The sequence below is a fragment of the Thalassophryne amazonica genome, chromosome 7, assembly GCF_902500255.1.
Source record: "Thalassophryne amazonica chromosome 7, fThaAma1.1, whole genome shotgun sequence".
NCBI lineage: Eukaryota > Metazoa > Chordata > Actinopteri > Batrachoidiformes > Batrachoididae > Thalassophryne > Thalassophryne amazonica.
In genome coordinates this window covers 36,083,686-36,110,189 of record NC_047109.1, presented here as the reverse complement: position 1 = coordinate 36,110,189, position 26,504 = coordinate 36,083,686, and positions in this window count along the sequence as shown.

Sequence of the window (26,504 nt, the reverse complement as noted above, 5' to 3'; positions counted from 1 at the left end):
ATAGTACGAATGTGGTCTAATTGCGCATGAAGTGCGCATGAAGCAGGAATCGTATAAAATACGTGGAAAAGTGTAGCTGCCTCCAACACCTTGTACACCTGTATGTCTGTGACCATGGGTCATCTACAGAGGAACAGACAGATCATACTTGTATTGCCTATGTTGTGTTTTGTATGTTTGTTTGTTTTTTGAATACGTCCATTTCCTTCTTGATATCAGGCATTTTCCCGCACCTTACCGTGCCCTTAGTGTGCACACCCCAGGAACACGCATCGCACAAGTAGGTCAGGTCACAAGTATTCTCAAAACCTCATGCATGCGCACATGCGCTTCCTCCTGTAGATGGCGTAGAAGGAAAAAAAAAAATGCTGTGGAATTCCCCCCAGGTAAATATGCTCTCTTCATAGTAGAGAAGCTTGAATCTTCGACTGGACTGGGTTGCTTGACACGAGGACGTTTCGCTTCAAATCGCAGAAGCTTCCTCAGCTAAGATTCTTGCTCTGGTGGTCTGACTTCTGTCTTGACTCTTGTAGAGAAGAATAATCAAGAAGTCACAAAAGCTGGAGTTTTAAACCTAACCAGACCCCTCCTACCGAGAGGCAGACTGCTATAGGCTGGTGACTAAACAATAGCTCTAATTAGCACCTATTGTGCTCTAGTTAGCACCCTCCTAATGACAGGGCAGCTGTCCCTCTCCTGATGGCTCCCTTGATGACTCTGCTGATGACGTGAATGACTCATTACCATGAACAAAAGACTGAAACTGCTTTGACCTGAGTACCCATTGTAAACAGGGGATAAAGCGTGTCTCAGACCCCCTCCCCGGTTAAGGCTGGGTTTCAAACGTTTCACAAAGAATGCCTCCTTGACCCCTCTCTCAAATCATTTCTTCTCTCTGGCTAATATTTTAACTTCCTTGTCCTCAAACGTGTGGTTAGTGTCTTTAAGGTGGAGATGAACTGCAGACTGAGGTCCACTGGCGTCCTCTCCGCGGTGCTGGTATAGCCTTTTGTGTAAAGATTGCTTAGTCTCACCTATGTAGTGTTCGTTACAGTTTTCCTGACATCTGATAGAATACACTACATTGCTCTGTTTGTAACTAGGGATCCTGTCCTTAGGGTGAACTAATTTCTGTCTCAAGGTGTTAACTGGTTTAAAGTAAACTGGGATTTTGTGCTGTCTGTAGATCCTCTGTAGTTTTTCCCCTACTCCTGCTAAATAAGGGAGAGACACTCGTCTTCTTCTTGTCTCTGTCTCCTGTCTATCTGGTCTCTTTACTCTCTTGACTTCTGCACTTTGTCCAGGGACCATAGTGGGTACCCACATACTGTGAGGGCTTTCCGGACTGTGAGGGCTAAAGAACAACAACTTGTTCGGATTGTTCAGAATGGTTTTTTGAGAGGGGTCAAGGAGGCATTCTTTGTGAAACGTTTGAAACCCAGCCTTAACCAGGGAGGGGGTCTGAGACACGCTTAATCCCCTGTTTACAATGGGGTGCTCAGGTCAAAGCAGTTTCAGTCTTTTGTTCATGGTAATGAGTCATTCATGTCATCAGCAGAGTCGTCAAGGGAGCCATCAGGAGAGGGACAGCTGCCCTGTCATTAGGAGGGTGCTAACTAGAGCACAATAGGTGCTAATTAGAGCTATTGTTTAGTCACCAGCCTATAGCAGTCTGCCTCTCGGTAGGAGGGGTCTGGTTAGGTTTAACACTCCAGCTTTTGTGACTTCTTGATTATTCTTCTCTACAAGAGTCAAGACAGAAGTCAGACCACCAGAGCAAGAATTTTAGCTGAGGAAGCTTCTGCGATTTGAAGCGAAATGTCCTCACGTCAATCAACCCAGTCCAGTCGAAGATTCAAGCTTCTCTACTATGGAAACCACCTGGACAACTGAGAGCCTACACAGAAAAAAATGCTCTCTTCATGAAAATGTGCTGTAATTTTGCAGCATGTTACAAAAATAAACCTATATTTGTGATGGAGATTTTGTGAGTTGTTATCATTTGTTTAAATAATCATTGCCTGCTTACATGATATTCAATGTAATCAAAAGTAGTCTGAGTTAAGTTTCTGCTTCTTGTGAAATGAACTGTATCAACTATCTGTGTGATGTGGGAGTGAAACCAGCCACAAGACTGAAAGAATATGTCTTAGCTGACTTGTTAAAGGATTCTACATTTATTATTGTCTGAATTATACTTCATTTATTCATTTAATCATAATAATTATATACCCATTCATATATGCTGCATTTAAGCTAAATGATTGCTCAGCCACAGTGATGAACTAAAGGTTGTTTCAGGACTCTGTTGACATTGAAACTTAACTGCTTACTCCCTTCTTTCGGTAAAAGAAACAAGCATGTTTCACAGGAAACCGTAACTCACAAGCAACCGTTCATCCCTCCCTTCCCCAAACGCAATGTACCCTAATGCTACGTTGTATTGTTTATGATTTTTTTCTTTCCTAATAAAAGAGCAAGCGCCGGGGGGGGGGGGCGGCGGGGGGAGCAGGAGAAGCAAGGTTGGTCTTAGGTTTGTACGCTCTCTCCAAAGCTTCTCCCCTTTGCGCAAAGCTCACAAAATAGATCTCTGTCTAATGTTGTCTCTTTTTATGTGATTGTGCTTTGAGAAACTGTGTTTTGCAGGATACGATCTCAGGCACAGTTTAAGTGCCAGGTCCAGTTAGGGCAATGGACCTGACATTTTCCTGGCGCCCAACGTGGGGCGTCGACACATCCTCCCTCCGTAACCAGAAGACGACGCGCCGCAACCCCGTTAGACGGAGGAAAAGACCACCACTTCAAACGTGGCCAGCGTTCTAGACTGAAGTCGACTTGTGGCTCGGAGGAGGGATTGACGATGCTCTACGAAGCCACTAGAATCACAATTTTGACGTAAGTAAGGAGTCTTTTGTGTGAGATTGTGAACTTTAAGTTAATCACTGCAGTGTAACTAAAATACAGGAAGACCGTTTAAAACGTGACCTGTGACAGGAAGACAGATTTATTCTTGACCCGATGTGATGTTTGCCACAGGAAGACAGTTAACACTTGACCTGGAGAGCAATTCTAAGACTATTATTTACCTCAAAGAGAGACAACTGTGACAACGTGTAGGATTGTTTCTTTTTCTCCAAATAATTTCACAAATTCTAATTGGACATTTTAAAAAGTACTGAAAACCCAAGTTTATCTGAAGGGGTAATGAATGATGAATGAATGGAAAGTATGACTGGGAACGATCGTAAGTGAATTCCTGTAACTCCGGTTGCAGTGTAGCTTGCGTGACATTCCATACGCACAAAAACTCAACAGCGACCGCAAGGAAGCAGAGGCAAGGTCGACCCGCCCAGTCTAAGGATTTGGTAGAAGCTTGGTCGGCACCTCACAGATGCACCAGAGTCATTAAAGGGGTCTTGAAATACCACTGATTTAGATGGCCCTAGGCCTAACCCCCTCAGTGGTCTAAAATGGGAAACACACAGGGTACATTAAAACTCGAGGGCGACCCCAAATATATGGAAAGGGTCTCCCCGGAATCCACACAGTACTGTAAAGACTGGAAAAAGAAATATGGTTTCACAAATAAACTTGTGGTGGAAAATTGTCAAAAGGGTGTAAGTGACGTCACACTTCAAGTAGCCACAAAGACAGGAAAGAGTAAGTTAAAAAAGGAGGACGAATTGAAAGTAGCGAAGAGATGGTTAGATGAGGCACAGAAGAGACAGAAAGCAATCAATGACAGGAAGAGTCAGAAAGGAAAGGACAAGATAATGTATGTAAGACCTGAAGATAATGAGACAGTGACCGGACAACAACAGCCACCATTACAGCCGAGACCACAACCTGGACAACAAATTGTACAACAACCATCACAGCAGAATTCACAAGAACAACAACAACAATCACAACTTACAGACTCTGGAAGTACACCCTGGAGATTGGATCTACATTAAAGTAATCAAAAGGAAATCCTGGTCCAGCCCAAAGTGGGAAGGGCCATTCCAAGTGTTACTAACAACACCAACTGCAGTTAAAATTGCTGAGAGGTCGAGTTGGATCCACCTAAGTCACTGTAAGCTGGTAAAACTCCTGGACAACCCAGAGGAAAAGGCATCCAGCCCAGAGGAAAAGGCATCCAGCCCAGAGGAAAAGGTCATCTTGGATGCATCTATCCCACTACAAAGACAAAGACCAAAGGTTGAAGCAAATATCAGAGTCCTGAAGCAGACGGGTAACCAGCTGTGACCAAGGAGAGGCCTGTCAACTCAGACCAGGATCAGAAGCAGACGTACTACAAGCTTGAAATAAGAGCACTGAAGCTGACGTGACCAGACCAGGAGACAGAAGCAGATGACGATCCTGTTCTATTCCTGTGCACCTGTGTTTAAAAGAAACATCAAGAACAGGGCACAGGACAGAGTACATGACACATTATCTTAAGTCCACTTGCAACATGCCTTACACATACTGATAATAGTACAGATTTATGCACTACAACTGAAGGGAAATAACAGAAAATAAAAAAAAAAGGTTCCAGATTCCCTCAGTCCCTTGCTGAACTAAACTGAGACTGTGAACTGTCACCTTCAGCCCCTAAGCCCACATAAACTGCACCTTTTGAACTGTCACTAAAGATGACACCTGTACCAGTCAACATGAAGGACGAAGAGCTCCTGCTGAGGAGAGAAAGAGTTAGACGATGTAAGGGAGAAATCCGAGAGGTTCATAGCAGAAAGAAATGCTCTTGTTTTTGTTGTTGTATGATAATGTTGCTTCTGTTAGCAGGGGTAATGTATTTACTTCATCATTTCCGGTTACAAGGGACAGCTAGACAAAGCGAAGCATTCGCAAAAATCAATAAAAGATACATACCTAAACAGATGTTAGCACTACTCGATGAGATAAAAAACGATACCACAGACAATCCATTACAGCAAAACTCTTGGTACAATTATGCAACAATTGTAGCTCAATCAGTTAATGAGACAGACTGTTATGTCTGTTCATACATCCCAATATCCAGCACACAACCAACTTTATGGGCACGACCATTTAGTTATGGTGTCACTGACAGTATTGTTCAAGCTATGTACGTAACAATGACTGGTGAGGATCACGTATATATGTCCAAAGCATACAGCGGATGGAATGGATCTCATTGGGGGAAAATTTATGACCCGTGTAGTCAATTAGTAACCTTGACTAGGATTAAGGCATCTGCACTTGTGGCCAAAACTGTTATAATACCCCACGGAATTAAATTTCCAATTTGTTATTATCAGGAAGGGAATGTATCAGTGGGACGGTTGACTGCTAAGAGATGTGTAGAGACTCTCCTAAATGTTGGAGAGTGTATTCAAGTTAACACAACCAAATCTGAAACCCTATATTGTGGAAAGTGGGACAGACCCTCCTGTCCAACAGATCACAATTGCTTCAGTATAGCAAAATTATGGTTACCAGCCCGGAACGGAACATGGCCAGTGGATGACCTGTTCTGGGTTTGTGGTAGACGCTTGTACCTGAATTTCCCACCGGGATGGGATGGAATTTACGCCCCTACCCAGGTGTCAGATCACACCTTTGTCATCGCGGCCGAGCCCAAAAGGCCAGAATTTAGACAACGTGGAGATTCACCAGGTAAAACACATCTGGCAGAGCGATGATGTGCCCGAGGAGTTTAAGATCTGGAAAGATTGGGAGAGGGGTGGTCTGTCCGTGTTGCCCTGGTTGGGTATTCCAAACTTACAGTTTCGATTAGAAACAGTAAATTATCAATTGGCTGTATTCCTAAATACGTCTCTCATAGTCAACAAAGCCCAAAACAAAATGTTGACTGAAATCCGTACGATGGTCCTCCAAAATCGATTAGTGTTAGATTTGTTAACAGCAGCACAAGGCGGAGTATGTGGAATGATAAATGCCACGTGCTGTACATATATATCTGATGAGATAAATTCTGATTCGGCACAACAGGCGATGAGGGTCCTGGAAAAAATGCAAAGTACTATGACCACCGAGTTTCAGGAAACAGCAGCATGATGGAGCTTGTGGGGGTGGTTTACCTCTGGCTCCTGGTGGCAATATAGCTAAAATTCTTTACACCGGTTCTGATTTTGATTGGAGTTTTGATTGTTTTCTCCTGCTGTGCTATACCCTGTATTAAGGCAATGGTTACCAGGCTGGCAACCAAGCTGTTTGTGCAATTACAATTGGCTCACACACCAACCTATACACTTTTGAACCTCGAGGAGTCCCAGGAAGGATGTGATAATGTGGACTAAGGACAAGACACTTATGATGATAATTGAAAGTGTAAAGTAATGAAGTTATGAGTGAAAATGTGTAAACAAGTGCTCATGATGGATGAGTGAAATTATGCTGAATTATTGTCATACACTGTAAATACATTTATTTTTACTCTAGCTAACTGCAAATAAATGCTAAAAGAGGAGGGAAATGATGGAGATTTTATGAGTTGTTATTTATTTAAATAATCATTGCCTGCTTACATGATATTCAATGTAATCAAAAGCAGTCTGAGTTAAGTTTCTGCTTCTTGTGAAATGAACTGTATCAACTATCTGTTATTTGTGTGATGTGGGAGTGAAACCAGCCACAAGACTGAAAGAATATGTGTCTTAGCTGACTTGTTAAAGTATTCTACATTTATTATTGTCTGAATTATACTTCATTTACTCATTTAATCATAATAATTATGTACCCATTCATATATGCTGCATTTAAGCTAAATGATTTCTCAGCCACAGTGATGAACTAAAGGTTGTTTCAGGACTCTTTTGACATCGAAACTTAACTGCTTACTCCCTTCTTTCGGTAAAAGAAACGAGCATGTTTCACAGGAAACCGGAACTCACAAGCAACCGTTCACCCCTCCCTTCCCCAAACGCAATGCTACGTTGAAAATGTTCATAGTATTCATTAAAACCATAATTTTTACATTTTAAAAATGCTGAATATGTCTGTAAATGAAAATCTATTTTTTACAAAGGACGAAAAAGGTTGTATAAATTGTTGGCCTGAAAACTAAGAGTTAAAAATCATTCTTTTTCAATTCAATTTATTTCATTTATATAGCACCAAATCACAACAAAGTTGCCTCAAGGCGTTTCACACAAGTAAAGTCTAACCTTACCAACCCCCAGAGCAAGCAGACAGGCGACAGTAATAAGGAAAAACTCCCTCTGATGATATTGAGGAAGAAACGTCAAGCAGACCAGACTCAAAGGGGTGACCCTCTGCTTGGGCCATGCTACCAGCACAATTGACAAAAAAAAAAAAAAAATATACAGGAAATTTTGGGAGTCCATGCTGGTGCACAGGATGGGAGGTCTGCAGAAGAAGACAACACTCCCAACTCTGGATGGAGCTACACCTCAAACAGAGAGACAAAAACAGAATCAGGCATCAGAAAGACAACAAATAAAGTATAATTTGTCAGCATTAAGCAACAAGAAAAACAGAAGAAATACTAAGGTGATCGCCGGCCACTAGCCCTAAGCTTCACTAAAAGAACCAAACTTTAAATAAAGTTGAGGCCGCGGCCCGCTCTCTTTACTAATAAATGAATTTAAAAGGGTAAGAAGCTCCTCCACGTCGAAAGGAGTCAGTTGAGGTGGCTCGGGCATCTTTTCCGGATGCTCCCTGGACGCCTCGCTGGAGAGGTGTTCCGGTCACGTCCCATTGGGAGGAGGCCCCGGGGAAGACCCAGGACACGCTGGAGGGACTACATCTCTTGTTTGGCTTGGGAACGCCTTGGGGTTCCCCCGGAGGTGTGTGTGGATCGGGAGGTCTGGGCGGCTTTGCTTGAGCTGCTGCCCCCGCGACCCGACTCCGGATAAAGCGGAAGAAAATGGATGGATGGATCGATGGGTAAGAAGTATAGTAACATACAATGCCAGTATGCTAGCCATACGAAAGGGAAAATAAGTGTCTTAAGTCTGGACTTGAAAGTCTCTACAGAATCTAACACTGTAATATTATTTATCTATATTATAACAGCGTTGTGTGTGTGTGTGTGTGTGTGTGTGTGTGTGTGTGTGTGTGTGTGTGTGTGTGTGTGTGTGTGTGTGTGTGTGTGTGTGTGTGTGTGTGTGTGTGTGTGTGTGTGTGTGTGTGTGTGTGAACTACTGAGAAGCAAATTCTTCAAAGGCTCATTTGTACAGTTAACCACACAGCAAGCCATACTGTCTCAGGTAGTTCTAAAAGGTGGTCCAGATGACATGGTAGAGGTGGGCGGATCGATCCTTATATCGATAATATCGATACCAACGCTGGTATTGATATTGAATGATTATCGTGTAAACAAGATCGATACTCAATGCTTTTTTTCTCTCCACACACACTGACTGTCCTGTAAAAGCAGCACTGCACTGTGTCACACAACATGGAGCAGCGCACCCTTTTATTGTGGTTTGTCAGCCCTCTACCTCAGGAGATTTTGTTTTAAGTTGTGTTGAGTAATATTTTTTAAACAAAAATGTTGATTGTGATAATAAAGTACAGTAGTGTTCAGAATAATAGTAGTGCTATGTGACTAAAAAGATTAATCCAGGTTTTGAGTATATTTCTTATTGTTACATGGGAAACAAGGTACCCATAGATTCAGTAGATTCTCACAAATCCAACAAGACCAAGCATTCATGATATGCACACTCTTAAGGCTATGAAATTGGGCAGTTAGTAAAAAAAAGTAGAAAAGGGGGTGTTCACAATAATAGTATCTGCTGTTGATGCTACAAACTCAAAAGTATTATGTTCAAACTGCTTTTTTTTTAGCAATCCTGTGAATCACTAAACTAGTATTTAATTGTATAACCACAGTTTTTCATGATTTCTTCACATCTGCGAGGCATTAATTTAGTTGGTTTGGAACCAAGATTTTGCTCGTGTACTAGTGTGCTTGGGGTCATTGTCTTGTTGAAACACCCATTTCAAGGGCATGTCCTCTTCAGCATAAGGCAACATGACCTCTTCAAGTATTTTGACATATCCAAACTGATCCATGATACCTGGTATGCGATATATAGGCTCAACACCATAGTAGGAGAAACATGCCCATATCATGATGCTTGCACCACCATGCTTCACTGTCTTCACTGTGAACTGTGGCTTGAATTCTGAGTTTGGGGGTCGTCTCACAAACTGTCTGTGGCCCTTGGACCCAAAAACAACAATTTTACTCTCATCAGTCCACAAAATATTCCTCCATTTCTCTTTAGGCCAGTTGATGTGTTCTTTGGCAAATTGTAACCTCTTCTGCACATGTCTTTTATTAACAGAGGGACTTTGCGGGGGATTCTTGCAAATAAATTAGTTTCACACAGGTGTCTTCTAACTGTCACAGCACTTACAGTTAACTCCAGACTATCTTTGATCATCCTGGAGCTGATCAGTGGCTGAGCCTTTGCCATTCTTGTTATTCTTCTATCCTGTTGTGTGGGCCACTGAAGAGGAGGTACTGCTGGCCCACCACCACCAGATGGCGCCCTGCTTGGAGTGCGGGCTTCAAGCACGAGAGGGCGCCGGAGCCACTGGGAGTGACAGCTGTCACTCATCCTCAGCACCAGCTGTCACTCATTCATCTCATCACCATCATCATAAAGGCCGGACTGCAACTCCACCTCCTCGCCGAGAAATCAGCTACCATTCAGGTAATATTCTCTGCTGTACTTAACACTGACTAATAGTCTGAACTTCTTTGCAGCCGTTTTCCTGTGGGTGTTGCCTTATCTGTGGGATTGGCGTTTGGTGTGATCAGCGACGGCTTCGCTTCACACCCCAACCAGATAAGTGGTTAGACAGGAGCTGCACGAGTGTGTGATTGGAGGTGGAGGTTTTCCCTCCTAACTGTATACAGACTGTGGGATTACTGAGTGTGCGAACTCACACTCATCAGGACTGTCTCTGTTCTCTGCCAGCAGTACCGGGTCTGACTGCTGAAGACAGCGGCCACCTGGGGCGCAGGGCTTGGTGGCTCCGGTGTTCTTCAGCTCCGTTGGTGGTGGAAGCTGTGTGGGATCCGGCTCTTCTCTCGCCAGGCGTCTTCTATCGTCGAGCCTGCCCACACGTCACTTTGTGTATAATTGACAGTCCACCATATTGTTATTGTCTGTACGTCGTTGTGCGATTCACAACATTAAATTGTTACTTTGGCTTATCCATTGTCCGTTCATTAACGCCCCCTGTTGTGTGTCCGTGTCACGACACTTTCACAACAGGATTTCTCGGCCAGCGTCATGGATCCCGAGGGGCGTCAACCATCGCTTGAACAGCCAATGGAAGAGCGAGGTGCACAGGCGCCAGCAGGAGGCATGTTGGGTGAGCTGCAGCACATCTTAACCGCCTTTACCGCTCGGTTGGACTTAGTTACCGAGCAGAGCATTGTTCTCAATCGTAGGATGGAGGCTCTTACCGCCCAGGTGGAAGCGCATGCTCAGAGCGCTGCTGCAGCACCTCCTCCTGCTGACCGTGTGCCAGAGACAGACATTCCGCTGGTCGTTCAACGAACTCCCCCACCTTCCCCTGAAGCATACATAAGCCCTCCGGAGCCGTATGGAGGCTGTGTGGAGACGTGCGCGGACTTCTTGATGCAGTGCTCACTCGTCTTTTCACAGCGTCCCGTCATGTACGCGTCAGACGCTAGCCGGGTGGCTTACGTTATAAATTTGCTTCGAGGAGGGGCACGCGCCTGGGCTACGGCGCTCTGGGAGCAGAATTCACAACTCCTAACGGTTTACACTGAGTTTGTGAGGGAGTTCCGACAGGTGTTCGACCACCCTCATAGAGGAGAGACCGCTTCAAGCGTGCTGCTGTCGATACGGCAGGGGCATCGGAGCGCAGCGAAGTATGCAGTCGACTTCCACATCACGGCAGCACGAGCTGGCTGGAATGCTGTTGCGCTCCGCGCCGCCTTTGTAAACGGACTGTCTCTGGTCCTTAAGGAGCACCTGGTGACGAAGGACGAGCCGCGGGATTTAGATGGGCTTATCAACCTGGTTATACGGTTAGACAACCGATTAACAGAACACAGACGGGAGCGAGACGAAGGGCGTGGTCAGGCACAAGCCGTCCCTCTTCCTCCCAGGTCCGAAAGAGAGCCGACTTCCCCACGCTCCACTGCCAGGGCTCTCCACGTGACAACAGCTCCCCCTGCTGACGTTGCTATGGAAACGAGCAGGGCCAAAAAGCGATCAGATCAGAGACAAAGGAGGCTGATCCGTGGAGAGTGTTTTCTCTGCAGCTCAACCGAGCACACACAGAGAGAATGCCCCAAACGGTCAAAACAGCAGCACTCGTCCTTAGAGACTGGGCTAAGGGTGGGTCACAACACCCACGCGGGGAAACCCCAAAGATCTGCACGAATCCCAGTCACGATCCTGAGTGGGGATCTAACCCTTCACGCCCCAGCACTGGTGGACACGGGGTCGGAGGGGAATCTGCTGGATAGCAGATGGGCAAAGGAGGTTGGGCTCCCTCTAGTGGCCTTACCGTCACCATTGTCGGTGCGGGCACTACATGGCACCCTTCTTCCACTAATCACACACCAGACACAGCCAGTGACATTGGTGGTGTCTGGGAATCACAGGGAGGAGATTGTGTTTTATGTAACACCTTCTACCTCCCGAGTGATTTTGGGTTTTCCATGGGTGTTGAAACACAATCCCCGGATTGATTGGCCGTCTGAGGTTGTGGTTCAGTGGAGCGAAACCTGCCACCGGGAGTGTTTAGGATCCTCGGTTCCACCCGGTGTGACAGCTAAGGAGGAGGTTTTAGTCCCCCCCAATCTGGCGGCGGTGCCAGCCGAGTACCATGACCTTGCTGACGTCTTCAGCAAGGATCTGGCACTCATGCTGCCCCCACACCATCCGTACGATTGTGCCATTGATTTGATACCGGGCGCTGAGTACCCGTCCAGCAGGCTGTACAACCTCTCACGCCCGGAACGCGAACCAATGGAGACCTACATCCGGGACTCGTTAGCTGCCGGGTTGATCCGGAACTCCACCTCCCCGATGGGTGCTGGTTTCTTTTTTGTGGGCAAGAAGGACGGCGGACTCCGTCCATGCATTGATTACAGAGGGCTGAACGAGATCACGGTTCGCAACCGATACCCGTTACCCCTGTTGGATTCAGTGTTCACGCCCCTGCATGGAGCACAAATTTTCACAAAATTGGATCTTAGGAATGCTTATCACCTGGTTCGGATCCGGGAGGGAGACGAGTGGAAGACGGCATTTAACACCCCGTTAGGTCACTTTGAGTACCTGGTCATGCCGTTCGGCCTCACCAATGCGCCCGCGACGTTCCAAGCGTTGGTTAATGACGTCTTGCGGGACTTCCTGCATCGGTTTGTCTTTGTGTATCTAGACAATATACTCATCTTTTCTCCGGATCCTGAGACCCATGTCAAGCATGTACGTCAGGTCCTACAGCGGTTGTTGGAAAACCGGCTGTTTGTGAAGGGCGAGAAGTGCGAGTTCCACCGCACTTCTTTGTCCTTCCTGGGGTTCATAATCTCCTCCAACTCCGTCGCCCCTGATCCGGACAAGGTTGCGGCGGTGAGAGATTGGCCCCAACCAACAAACCGTAGGAAACTACAACAGTTCCTCGGTTTTGCAAATTTCTACCGGAGGTTCATCAAGGGCTACAGTCAGGTAGTTAGCCCACTGACAGCCCTGACCTCCACAAAAGTCCCCTTCGCCTGGTCGGATCGGTGCAAAGCCACGTTTAGGGAGTTGAAATGCCGGTTCTCGACTGCACCAGTTCTGGTGCAGCCCGATCCTAATCGCCAGTTTGTAGTTGAAGTGGACGCCTCTGACTCAGGGATAGGAGCCGTGCTATCCCAGAGCGGGGAGTCCGACAAGGTTCTCCATCCATGTGCCTACTTTTCCCGCAGGTTGACCCCGGCTGAAAGGAACTATGACGTCGGCAATCGGGAACTTCTTGCGGTGAAGGAGGCTCTTGAGGAGTGGAGACATCTGTTGGAGGGAGCATCGGTACCATTTACGGTTTTCACGGACCATCGGAACCTGGAGTACATTCGGACTGCCAGGCGTCTGAACCCCAGGCAAGCCCGCTGGTCGCTGTTCTTCGGGTGTTTTGACTTCCGGATCACCTACCGCCCCGGGACAAAAAACCAATGATCTGACGCCCTGTCGCGGGTGCATGAAGAGGAGGTCAAGACCGATCTGTCAGACCCCCCTGAAACCATCATCCCAGAGTCCACTGTCGTGGCCACCCTTACCTGGGACGTGGAGAAGACCGTCCGGGAGGCCCTGACACAGAGCCCGGACCCGGGGACAGGTCCGAAGAACAAATTGTACGTCCCTCCAGAGGCCAGGGCTGTGGTCCTTGACTTCTGTCACGGTTCCAAGCTCTCCTGTCATCCAGGGGTGCGAAGGACCGTGGCAGTGGTCCGGCAGCACTTCTGGTGGGCGTCTATGGAAGCCGACGTCCGGGAGTATGTCCAGGCCTGCACCACCTGTGCCAGGGGCAAAGCCGACCACCACAAGGCCCAAGGCCTCCTCCAGCCTCTGCCCGTGCCTCATCGCCCCTGGTCTCACATCGGCCTGGACTTTGTCACGGGCCTCCCGCCGTCCCAGGGCATGACTACCATCCTCACGATAGTGGACCGGTTCTCCAAGGCGGCCCACTTTGTGGCCCTCCCGAAGCTCCCGACAGCCCAGGAGACTGCAGACCTCCTGGTCCACCATGTCGTGCGTCTGCATGGGATTCCATCGGACATTGTCTCGGATCGTGGTCCTCAGTTCTCCTCTCAGGTCTGGAGGAGTTTCTGCAGGGAACTGGGGGCCACCGTCAGTCTCTCATCTGGGTACCACCCCCAGACGAACGGGCAGGCAGAGCGGACGAACCAGGAACTGGAGCAGGCCCTCCGCTGCGTGACCTCCGCGCACCCGACGGCCTGGAGTAACCATCTGGCCTGGATCGAGTACGCTCATAATAGCCAAGTTTCATCTGCCACCGGCCTCTCCCCGTTTGAGGTGTGTTTGGGGTACCAGCCCCCATTGTTTCCGCTAGTGGAGGGAGAGGTCGGGGTGCCCTCGATCCAGGCCCATCTGAGGAAGTGCCGTCGGGTGAAGCTGCCAGCTTCACTGCGGATACATCCAGTATTCCACATCTCCAGACTCAAACCCTGCCACACCTCTCCCCTCTGTGCCCCTGGACCGGCGCCGCCGCCTGCCCGGATCATCGACGGGGAGCCGGCTTGGACTGTGCGCCGACTCCTGGACGTTCGTCGAAAGGGCCGGGGTTCCAGTATTTGGTGGACTGGGAAGGATATGGACCCGAAGAACGCTCCTGGGTGAAGAGGAGCTTCATCCTGGACCCGGCCCTCCTGGCCGATTTCTACGCCCAGCACCCGGACAAGCCTGGTCGAGGGGGGGGTCCTGTTGTGTGGGCTGCTGAAGAGGAGGTACTGCTGGCCCACCACCACCAGATGGTGCCCTGCTTGGAGTGCGGGCTTCAAGCACGAGAGGGCGCCGGAGCCACTGGGAGTGACAGCTGTCTCTCAGCACCAGCTGTCACTCTTTCATCTCATCACCATCACCATAAAGGCCGGACTGCAACTCCACCTCCTGGCCGAGAAATCAGCTACCATTCAGGTAATATTCTCTGCTGTACTTAACACTGACTAATAGTCTGAACTTCTTTGCAGCCGTTTTCCTGTGGGTGTTGCCTTATCTGTGGGATTGGCGTTTGGTGTGATCAGCGACGGCTTCGCCTCACACCCCAACCAGATAAGTGGTTAGACAGGAGCTGCACGAGTGTGTGATTGGAGGTGGAGGTTTTCCCTCCTAACTGTATACAGACTGTGGGATTACTGAGTGTGCGAACTCACACTCATCAGGACTGTCTCTGTTCTCTGCCAGCAGTACCGGGTCTGACTGCTGAAGACAGCGGCCACCTGGGGCGCAGGGCTTGGCGGCTCCGGTGTTCTTCAGCTCCGTTGGTGGTGGAAGCTGTGTGGGATCCGGCTCTTCTCTCGCCAGGCGTCTTCTATCGTCGAGCCTGCCCACACGTCACTTTGTGTATAATTGACAGTCCACCATATTGTTATTGTCTGTACGTCGTTGTGCGATTCACAACATTAAATTGTTACTTTTGGCTTATCCATTGTCCGTTCATTAACACCCCCTGTTGTGGGTCCGTGTCATGACACTTTCACAACACTATCCATTTTGATGGTTGTTTTCCATTTTCTTCCACGCATCTCTTTTTTTTCCATTTTAAAGCATTGGAGATCATTAGAGATGAACAGCCTATAATTTTTTGCACCTGCGTATATGTTTTCCCCTCTCCAATCAACTTTTTAATCAAACTACGCTGTTCTTCTGAACAATGTCTTGAACGTCCCATTTTCCTCAGTCTTTCAAAGAGAAAAGCATGTTCAACAGGTGCTGGCTTCATCCTTACATAGGGGACACCTGATTCACACCTGTTTGTTCCACAGAATTGACAAACTCACTGACTGAATGCCACACTACTATTATTGTGAACACCCTCTTTTCTACGTTTTTACTAATAGCCCAATTTCATAGCCTTAAGAGTGTGCATATCATGAATGCTTGGTCTTGTTGGGTTTTGGTGGATGACTTTGGTCTTTGCCTCTACTGGTGGTTGGCTCTCACTGCGGTATTGTATCACTTCCTGTTCCGGAGCACAGCGGTGTTTTTCTGTATCTGTTAGCTGTTTAATCTGCGCAGTTAGATTGATCTAGTTTTCTAGATTACGATTTGTTTCCCAGTGTAATCTTTACGTGCCTTAACTAAAGCACTCCTTCTGCTGAATCACCTCTAAATTATTTACACATTATTCACTTTGCGTGTTTTTAGGAATCCGCTAGCTTAGCGTAGCTACTAGCTCTTAGCCGATTTAGCATGGCGGCATCTCCTGTCTCTCCCGCACTTTTCTGCTCTGGGTGTGAAATATTTAGTTATTCCTCGGCCTCCTTTAGCAGTAATGGTACTTGTAATAAGTGTAGCTTATTCGTAGCTTTGGAGGCCAGGCTGGGCGAATTGGAGACTCGGCTCCGCACCGTGGAAAATTCTACAGCTAGCCAGGCCCCTGTAGTCGGTGCGGACCAAGGTAGCTTAGCCGCCGTTAGTTACCCCCTGGCAGATCCCGAGCAGCCGGGAAAGCAGGCTGACTGGGTGACTGTGAGGAGGAAGCGTAGTTCTAAACAGAAGCCCCGTGTACACCGCCAACCCGTTCACATCTCTAACCGTTTTTCCCCACTCGACGACACACCCGCCGAGGATCAAACTCTGGTTATTGGCGACTCTGTTTTGCGAAATGTGAAGTTAGCGACACCAGCAACCATAGTCAATTGTCTTCCGGGGGCCAGAGCAGGCGACATTGAAGGAAATTTGAAACTACTGGCTAAGGCTAAGCGTAAATTTGGTAAGATTGTAATTCACGTCGGCAGTAATGACACCCGGTTACGCCAATCAGAGGTCACTAAAATTAACATTAAATCGGTGTGTAACTTTGCAAAAACAATGTCGGACTCTGTAGTTTTCTCTGGGCCCCTCCCCAATCAGACCGGGAGTGACATGTTTAGCCGCATGTTCTCCTTGAATTGCTGGCTGTCTGAGTGGTGTCCAAAAAATGAGGTGGGCTTCATAGATAATTGGCAAAGCTTCTGGGGAAAACCTGGTCTTGTTAGGAGAGACGGCATCCATCCCACTTTGGATGGAGCAGCTCTCATTTCTAGAAATCTGGCCAATTTTCTTAAATCCTCCAAACCGTGACTATCCAGGGTTGGGACCAGGAAGCAGAGTTGTAGTCTTACACACCTCTCTGCAGCTTCTCTCCCCCTGCCATCCCCTCATTACCCCATCCCCGTAGAGACGGTGCCTGCTCCCAGACTACCAATAACCAGCAAAAATCTATTTAAGCATAAAATTCAAAAAGAAAAAATAATATAGCACCTTCAACTGCACCACAGACTAAAACAGTTAAATGTGGTCTATTAAACATTAGGTCTCTCTCTTCTAAGTCCCTGTTGGTAATGATATAATAATTGATCAACATATTGATTTATTCTGCCTTACAGAAACCTGGTTACAGCAGGATGAATATGTTAGTTTAAATGAGTCAACACCCCCGAGTCACACTAACTGTCAGAATGCTCGTAGCACGGGCCGGGGCGGAGGATTAGCAGCAATCTTCCATTCCAGCTTATTAATTAATCAAAAACCCAGACAGAGCTTTAATTCATTTGAAAGCTTGACTCTTAGTCTTGTCCATCCAAATTGGAAGTCCCAAAAACCAGTTTTATTTGTTATTATCTATCGTCCACCTGGTCGTTACTGTGAGTTTCTCTGTGAATTTTCAGACCTTTTGTCTGACTTAGTGCTTAGCTCAGATAAGATAATTATAGTGGGCGATTTTAACATCCACACAGATGCTGAGAATGACAGCCTCAACACTGCATTTAATCTATTATTAGACTCAATTGGCTTTGCTCAAAAAGTAAATGAGTCCACCCACCACTTTAATCATATCTTAGATCTTGTTCTGACTTATGGTATGGAAATAGAAGACTTAACAGTATTCCCTGAAAACTCCCTTCTGTCTGATCATTTCTTAATAACATTTACATTTACTCTGATGGACTACCCAGCAGCTTTCAGTGATGCCGGTATTTGGTTAGACTCTTTCTCTCCGATTGTTCTGTCTGAGTTATTTTCATTAGTTACTTCATCCAAACCATCAACATGTTTATTAGACCCCATTCCTACCAGGCTGCTCAAGGAAGCCCTACCATTATTTAATGCTTCGATCTTAAATATGATCAATCTATCTGTGTTAGTTGGCTATGTACCACAGGCTTTTAAGGTGGCAGTAATTAAACCATTACTTAAAAAGCCATCACTTGACCCAGCTATCTTAGCTAATTATAGGCCAATCTCCAACCTTCCTTTTCTCTCAAAAATTCTTGAAAGGGTAGTTGTAAAACAGCTAACTGATCATCTGCAGAGGAATGGTCTATTTGAAGAGTTTCAGTCAGGTTTTAGAATTCATCATAGTACAGAAACAGCATTAGTGAAGGTTACAAATGATCTTCTTATGGCCTCGGACAGTGGACTCATCTCTGTGCTTGTTCTGTTAGACCTCAGTGCTGCTTTTGATACTGTTGACCATAAAATTTTATTACAGAGATTAAAGCATGCCATAGGTATTAAAGGCACTGCGCTGCGGTGGTTTGAATCATATTTGTCTAATAGATTACAATTTGTTCATGTAAATGGGGAATCTTCTTCACAGACTAAAGTTAATTATGGAGTTCCACAAGGTTCTGTGCTAGGACCAATTTTATTCACTTTATACATGCTTCCCTTAGGCAGTATTATTAGACGGTATTGCTTAAATTTTCATTGTTACGCAGATGATACCCAGCTTTATCTATCCATGAAGCCAGAGGACACACACCAATTAGCTAAACTGCAGGATTGTCTTACAGACATAAAGACATGGATGACCTCTAATTTCCTGCTTTTAAACTCAGATAAAACTGAAGTTATTGTACTTGGCCCCACAAATCTTAGAAACATGGTGTCTAACCAGATCCTTACTGTGGATGGCATTACCCTGACCTCTAGTAATACTGTGAGAAATCTTGGAGTCATTTTTGATCAGGATATGTCATTCAAAGCGCATATTAAACAAATATGTAGGACTGCTTTTTTGCATTTACGTAATATCTCTAAAATCAGAAAGGTCTTAGAGTGATGCTGAAAAACTAATTCATGCATTTATTTCCTCTAGGCTGGACTATTGTAATTCATTATTATCAGGTTGTCCTAAAAGTTCCCTAAAAAGCCTTCAGTTAATTCAAAATGCTGCAGCTAGAGTACTGACGGGGACTAGAAGGAGAGAGCATATCTCACCCATATTGGCCTCTCTTCATTGGCTTCCTGTTAATTCTAGAATAGAATTTAAAATTCTTCTTCTTACTTATAAGGTTTTGAATAATCAGGTCCCATCTTATCTTAGGGACCTCGTAGTACCATATCACCCCAATAGAGCGCTTCGCTCTCAGACTGCAGGCTTACTTGTAGTTCCTAGGGTTTGTAAGAGTAGAATGGGAGGCAGAGCCTTCAGCTTTCAGGCTCCTCTCCTGTGGAACCAGCTCCCAATTCAGATCAGGGAGACAGACACCCTCTCTACTTTTAAGATTAGGCTTAAAACTTTCCTTTTTGCTAAAGCTTATAGTTAGGGCTGGATCAGGTGACCCTCAACCATCCCTTAGTTATGCTGCTATAGACGTAGACTGCTGGGGGGTTCCCATGATGCACTGTTTCTTTCTCTTTTTGCTCTGTATGCACCACTCTGCATTTAATCATTAGTGATCGATCTCTGCTCCCCTCCACAGCATGTCTTTTTCCTGGTTCTCTCCCTCAGCCCCAACCAGTCCCAGCAGAAGACTGCCCCTCCCTGAGCCTGGTTCTGCTGGAGGTTTCTTCCTGTTAAAAGGGAGTTTTTCCTTCCCACTGTAGCCAAGTGCTTGCTCACAGGGGGTCGTTTTGACCGTTGGGGTTTTACATAATTATTGTATGGCCTTGCCTTACAATATAAAGCGCCTTGGGGCAACTGTTTGTTGTGATTTGGCGCTATATAAAAAAATTGATTGATTGATTGATTGATTTGTGAGAATCTACTGAATCTACTGGTACCTTGTTTCCCATGTAACAATAAGAAATATACTCAAAACCTGGATTAATCTTTTTAGTCACATAGCACTACTATTATTCTGAACACTACTGTATTTTGTTGTCACGTACAATGTTTGGCGAAATTCTATCCTAGGTCTTTTGGATCCTTTGGATCTATGAAGCTTAAATATAAAAAAGTATCGGTATCTGTATCAATATCGGTGATACTGGGCCTGTATTTACTTGGTATCGGATCAATACCAAAATTCCCGGTATCGCCCACCTCTATGACATGGCACTCCAAATCGTCACTGGCTGTGGAAACTTCACTCTGAGCTTCAAAGCAACTTGGATTCTGTGCTTCTCCACTTTTCCTCCAGTGTCTGGGACATCGATTTTGAAATAAAATGCAAAATTTACTTTCATCTGAAAAGAAGATTTTGGGCCACTGAGCAGCGTTTTTTTTTTTTTTTCCTTTTCCTCCTTAGCTCAGGTAAGACATTCCTGATATTGTCTCTGGTTCAGGAGTGGCTTGACACTAGGAATGCAATACTTGTAGCTCATTTCCTGGACATGTCTGTCCATTTTCCAACCTCAGCCCACTCCTTGTAAAGCTCCCCCAAGTTTTTGAATTGGCTTTGCTTTGCTTGACAGTCCCCTTGACCCCAACCACTGTTAGTACAGTGGTTATTGAGGAAATATGCCACTTACATTTTTTAATTCCTGCACCCATGTATGTTATGAACACCTGCCCAGTCTGCAAAGATATGCATTAATTAAACAACTGTTCCGAAGTTAACTGGTTAGCCTTTGCTTGCTTCGTAACTATGAGATTGGGGGGGAGGGGGGGAGTTTGGGCTTCATTTTCCTGCCTAGGTTGCACTAGTCTTGCCCATGCTTCACCTCTTTAACCACTTATGGATTGGGTAAGAGTTAGGTGGAGTCAGACACTGCCAAAATGGAACCATTTACAGCTGCTCCATTTGAGCTTTAAACACACTCTTTGGAGAACCTATGGTTGATATATATATATATATATATATATATATATATATATATATATATATATATATATATATATGGGGGGGGGGGGGGGGGATTTTCAGAGACTATGAATGATAACACAAAACCTTTTTTCACTCATGGTTCTGCTATGGTTAGAGGTCTGAATGGGACCATACCGGTACAGGCTATAGACCCAAACGCTGGGACCAAGACACAGAGTTGGTTGTAAAGCAAAGATATTTATTGACAAAGGACAAATAATAATGAGCTGAGACCAGGAACTGAGGGAACGAAGAAACAGATGATCAGTGACAGCACTCGTAACACTGGAAGACTTATACAATTCACAGTTCACAGAAGGCTGGAAACAGAATTATTCACTGTTCTGGAAATAATGTTCTCCTTTTATAAAATACAGTTTACTGTTCAAAAATAGTTCCCAGTTCATAAATTGTCTCCAGAGGTCTGAGGTTAAGTGCTGCGTGTTTGTGATGCAGTTCTAATTAAGCAGGACTTGATGGCAGAACTCTTAATAGTTCAATGTCAGAGTTCATACAGTTATCATGCACATTCACAGGCATGAATGAGTGAGAGCGGAATCTCACTGAGACATGAAGGAACTTGACTGGCTTGAAGCAGAGCCGTGCCCTCTGAGGGGAGAGCCAGAATGTTCCAAAGTGATGTTGCTGTGCAGGTAGCCAGAAGCCAGGAACCAGGGCAGCATAGGAGCCTCACGGGACAGCGCCTGGAACACCAGCAAAGACAGTTTGCTCTAATACGAGAATTAAAGAGCTGGCCAGGTTACCTTAAGTTTAGCTGCGGGAAGCTCCGACGTCTTAAGCATTTGGGAGCAGCAGGAAGACATGGTCAAGGTCAAGGAGTCACAGAGAGTAATCAGGCTCAGTCCGCCGATCATGGATCATAGAAGCATCTGGCTCTAGGAAGAGTCTGGAAGAATCTGGCAATCACTGATCTGAAAGTCTGAGTTTATATAATCTGCCACTCATCAGCCGCTCATTCACAGCAGGTGTGTGGCCAACATGAGCAGTGAGGAGCAGCAGGTGAGGAACAGAACTGAGGATGCCATCTGGGGGAACAACTCACACATAACAACAAGGTTAAAAGCAGGTAAAAACCACGGGTCAGGGGTAACCACGACAGGTTTGTGGTTGTGTGAAGCCATTTATTGTCAAACAACTGTTACTCTTTTTAAATCATAATGACAGTAGAAACTACCAGAGGATCCTTGATTCAATCCCCAGTCAGGCTGGACAGTCACTATGGACCCTTGGGCAAGGTCCTTAATCCCCAAGTGAGTGCCTTGCATGGCAGCACCCTGACATCGGTGTGTGTCTATGTGAATGGGTGAATGCGAAGCATCGTTGTAAAGTGCTTTGAGCTTCTGACATAGATGGAAAAGTGCTATATAAATGCATTCCATCTAAATTTGCTTTAAGAAAAGCTGCTAATCCTAACTATGAGTTGAATGGTGGTATGGTGCTGACATCTCAGTAGGTCAAGACAGGGTTTCATTTATTTCTTTATGTGACTGACATTTTGGCAGTGGCAACAGACCCACTGACCTTGCTGACACATGTACTGAAGACCATGCAATCATCAAGAATGATCCGATGACACTATCAGCTGGAACATGTCAAACTCAAGGCATATTCCCCATCCTGCCATCCATATTTGGGAGGAAAAGATTCACTTTAAATCTGTCCAAGAAAGAGTGAGTTATCTCAGAATCAGCCTGGCTCAGGATGTCAAAGACATTATGACATTAAATCAATTCCTTATTTATTCATCTAAAGCGCCTTGGGGCAACTGTTTGTTGTGATTTGGCGCTATATAAAAAAATTGATTGATTGATTGATTATTGTGGAACACTCAAACACATTTGGACTAATGGGAGAAATTTAAACTCACATTATGGGGTAAAATTAGTATTGTGCAAATGATTTAGTTCATCATCTTAATTATATATTAATGATCCTGCCTTCCCATCAGAGGGGGAAAGACCAAAAATGAAAGCAAGGATAGAATCCTAATCCTCCTTTGTCTTTGATATAAAGGAGGATTAGGCCTACCCAAACCTGGGGTTTATCCTTTGAAACAGTAAAACTGACAGATGGAAACAGAGGAGAACACAGGTGGATGTTAAACCAAAATCATGTTCACTGATTAACCCTATTGTTACTTTGTAATCAGTAAAGGTCTGGACCAGCACCTATAAATTGTATAAACATGTATTTTATGAACAGAGAGACATAACCCTGCAGAATGTTTTGGGAAGTAACTGCACTGGAAATATGTACACTAAAGATGCATGTATTGTGCTTGACACTTGTACAAAGAGGACACATTTTGATCTTTTAAAGGTTTTAGCAGAGGATTTTCCCCTAAAATGCAGAGAACATTTTTGGAAATAATACAACCCCTAATGGAAAATAGAAAACATAAAAACACAGTGATCCATTTACACAGTACATTTAGTTAAATTCTGTTTCATCGCACACAGTATGAAAAAAAAAATCATTTTGTGTGGTCATCTTCCTTTCATTTAACATACATCCTCTTTTTAAGGCCTGCAACACATTCCAAACCACTTTGTAATGTTGCCATTCCTTTTCACAACCAACACTTAAAATACGTTTTGGCATTGAGGATACCAAGCAATGAAGCATTTCAGGTGTTATTTTGTCCCATTCCTCCTGCAAACACATCTTAGGGCCACTTCACACATAGTGCGAAGTTTGGTTGGCATCTATTTGATTATGGCGAAAAAGCGTGAAACAGTTCGAAATTAGCGCACCACAAAACATTGTGTCGACTGGCAAATGTGCATGAACCCGGTGTGAGAGTTTGTGCACACACCGGTGTCTTTTGAGCAGGAACAGTACCAGGTGCAGTATATGGTGCCACTTATGTGGAATAAATAAAACCAGTTGGTACGTGTGGAAGCACATCGTGCCGCTTATGTGGAATAAAAAAAAAAAAAAAAGAAACCAGCCGGTACCCGTGGGACCACATTGTGCTGTTTATGTGGAATAAATAAAAAAATAAAAACCAGCTGGTACCTGTGAGACCACATTGCACCACTTATGTGGAATAATAAAAAAAAAGAAAAAAACACACAACCCGGGATGCGAACTTGTGCCTTTCAAAAGCTCTGATTGCCAGTCAGTGACTTTACCACTGAGCTACAGAGCTGTTCCTTGAAACCTGCGGGAAGCTGCCTCATATCAGGAAGGACATGGAAGTATTACAAAAAAAATTAAAATCCCACACCATATAAAAACACCGCATTTATCAAGCGAACAATACAAATACGATCCGTCTGTTCCTCTGGTGATGACCCATGGTCACAGACATACTGTCATGAAATGACGTGAATGAGAAGCAGTGTGGTTTGATGTCCACACGTACTGGTCAGGAGCATCCAGTTGGCCGCACACCTGTCCTGCCCAACATGCGTGTCTTGTGGATGGCGTGGCACAGCACAAACACCGTGTCATGTGGAACAGAGCTCACGTGGGTGACATGATGGTCAGATCTCCCTCTGCCTGTTCTGATCTGACCATCTGTTTCAACCTGGCAGGCTGTCAGTGTCTGTTCCAAAAACCGTGTTAGCAGCAGGATTTAGGAGGTGGTCAAAAAAGATGGAAAATTTGTTTGAAAGGCAAAGGAGAAAAATGACACAATATAATATACTGCATAGATGTAATCATAGACCATTAAGAGGAGATATACAGTAGTGTTCAGAATAATAGTAGTGCTATGTGAATCAAAAAGATTAATCCAGGTTTTGAGTATATTTCTTATTGTTACATGGGAAACAAGGTACTAGTAGATTCAGTAGATTCTCACAAATCCAACAAGACCAAGCATTCATGATATGCACACGCTTAAGGCTATGAAATTGGGCTATTAGTAAAAAAAAAGTAGAAAAGGGGGTGTTCACAATAAGGTGCTGGCTTCATCGTTAAATTGGGGACACCTGATTCACACCTGTTTGTTCCACAAAATTGACGAACTCACTGACTGAATGCCACACTACTATTATTGTGAACACCCCCTTTTCTACTTTTTTTAACTAATAGCCCAATTTCATAGCCTTGAGAGTGTGCATATCATGAATGCTTGGTCTTGTTGGATTTGTGAGAATCTACTGAATCTACTGATACCTTGTTTCCCATGTAACAATAAGAAATATACTCAAAACCTGGATTGATCTTTTTAGTCGCATAGCACTACAATTATTCTGAACACTACTGTATAATGAAGGATAATCTGTGTTGGAAGTATCAATGGGATGTTTTTCTGCAGTCCATTTGGGAGTGCACTGTGCTCAGAATGTTTTGGATTGAGGCAGGGGCAAAGACCCCCTCCCCAACTGTTATGTTCTTTTTTATTAACGCAAACACCAAATTTCTAATGCGTAGTCAAACTAGGTCTAAATCATGTATACTGTAGATCACACCTGGGAGTCAGAACCCTTTTTAAAGTTGGGGGAGCAATATTGAGTTGGTGCATTCCTGTCTGTTAAAATGCACAGGAATGCACCAAATTGCACCATTCCCATCTGTTAAAATGCACAGGAATGCACCAAATTGCACCATTCCCATCTGTTAGAATGCACAGGAATGCACCAAATTGCACCATTCCCATCTGTTAAAATGCACAGGAATGCACCAAATTGCACCATTCCCATCTGTTAAAATGCACAGGAATGCACCAAATTGCACCATTCCCATCTGTTAGAATGCACCAAATTGCATCATTTTTCTAGAAAATGGTGCAGTTTGGTCCCCCAGACCCCCCAACTCAATATAGCTAGCTTTCAAGCTCACGCCTCTTTTCAAAGAATTTGGTTAGCAGCTGCTTTCCCTCATTTAGTTTTCTTTCCCTGTCCTTTTTTCTCTTCTTTTTTGAAATCCGGACTTTTATTTTTTTAGGAAAGACATTTTATTTCAGCCTAAACACTAGGGCTGCAACTAATGATTATCTTTCTAATCAGTTCATCGGTCGATTATTTTTTCAATTAATCGTTCTGTTTTTTGTTTTTTTGTTTTACTTACATGTGAGTTTTGCCATTATTTCATTAAGTGAGTTATTATTAAAAGGCCTTTATCACGCAACATCAATACTTGACCTTGTAACAAAGTTATGATGTTATATTCTTGTCAAAAACATACCTGGAGTAGTGTTTTGTTTTATTTTGCACATACATACATCACCGACACATCACAACAAAATTTCTAGCAGGTTTCACCTGATTATGAGCATTTTTAGATGCCTACAGCAACTATCTCAACCACTGACAACATATTACAGCAAGAGTCCACAAAGGTATTTTAAAGGCCTGTCGAAACTGTAATATGTTATATTTAATAAGATATTTTCATGAAAAAAGACACAAATGTGCAGTTTACTGTATTTTATTTTTTTCTTGTGTAAAAACACAGCTTAGATGTGGTTTGACCAAAACAAATTGTCATTAAACTTAAATAAAACAGGGATAAAGTGGATGTTTAAGAGTCACTAGGTGTTCACAGGAAACAGTTATTTCTATATTTATTTATATATGTTCATTGTTAGTTGGTTTAATCTTTTCTGTTTTGTTTTATCAGATTCTTTTTGTCCGTTTGTCTAAACCTGTATTGTGTTATTATTAGTTATTATTACTATTATTGTTGTTGTTGCTATTATTATTATTATTATTATTATTATTATTATTATTATTGATATATAAATAAAAATAAATGAATAAAATATTACAATTTGTAATACATT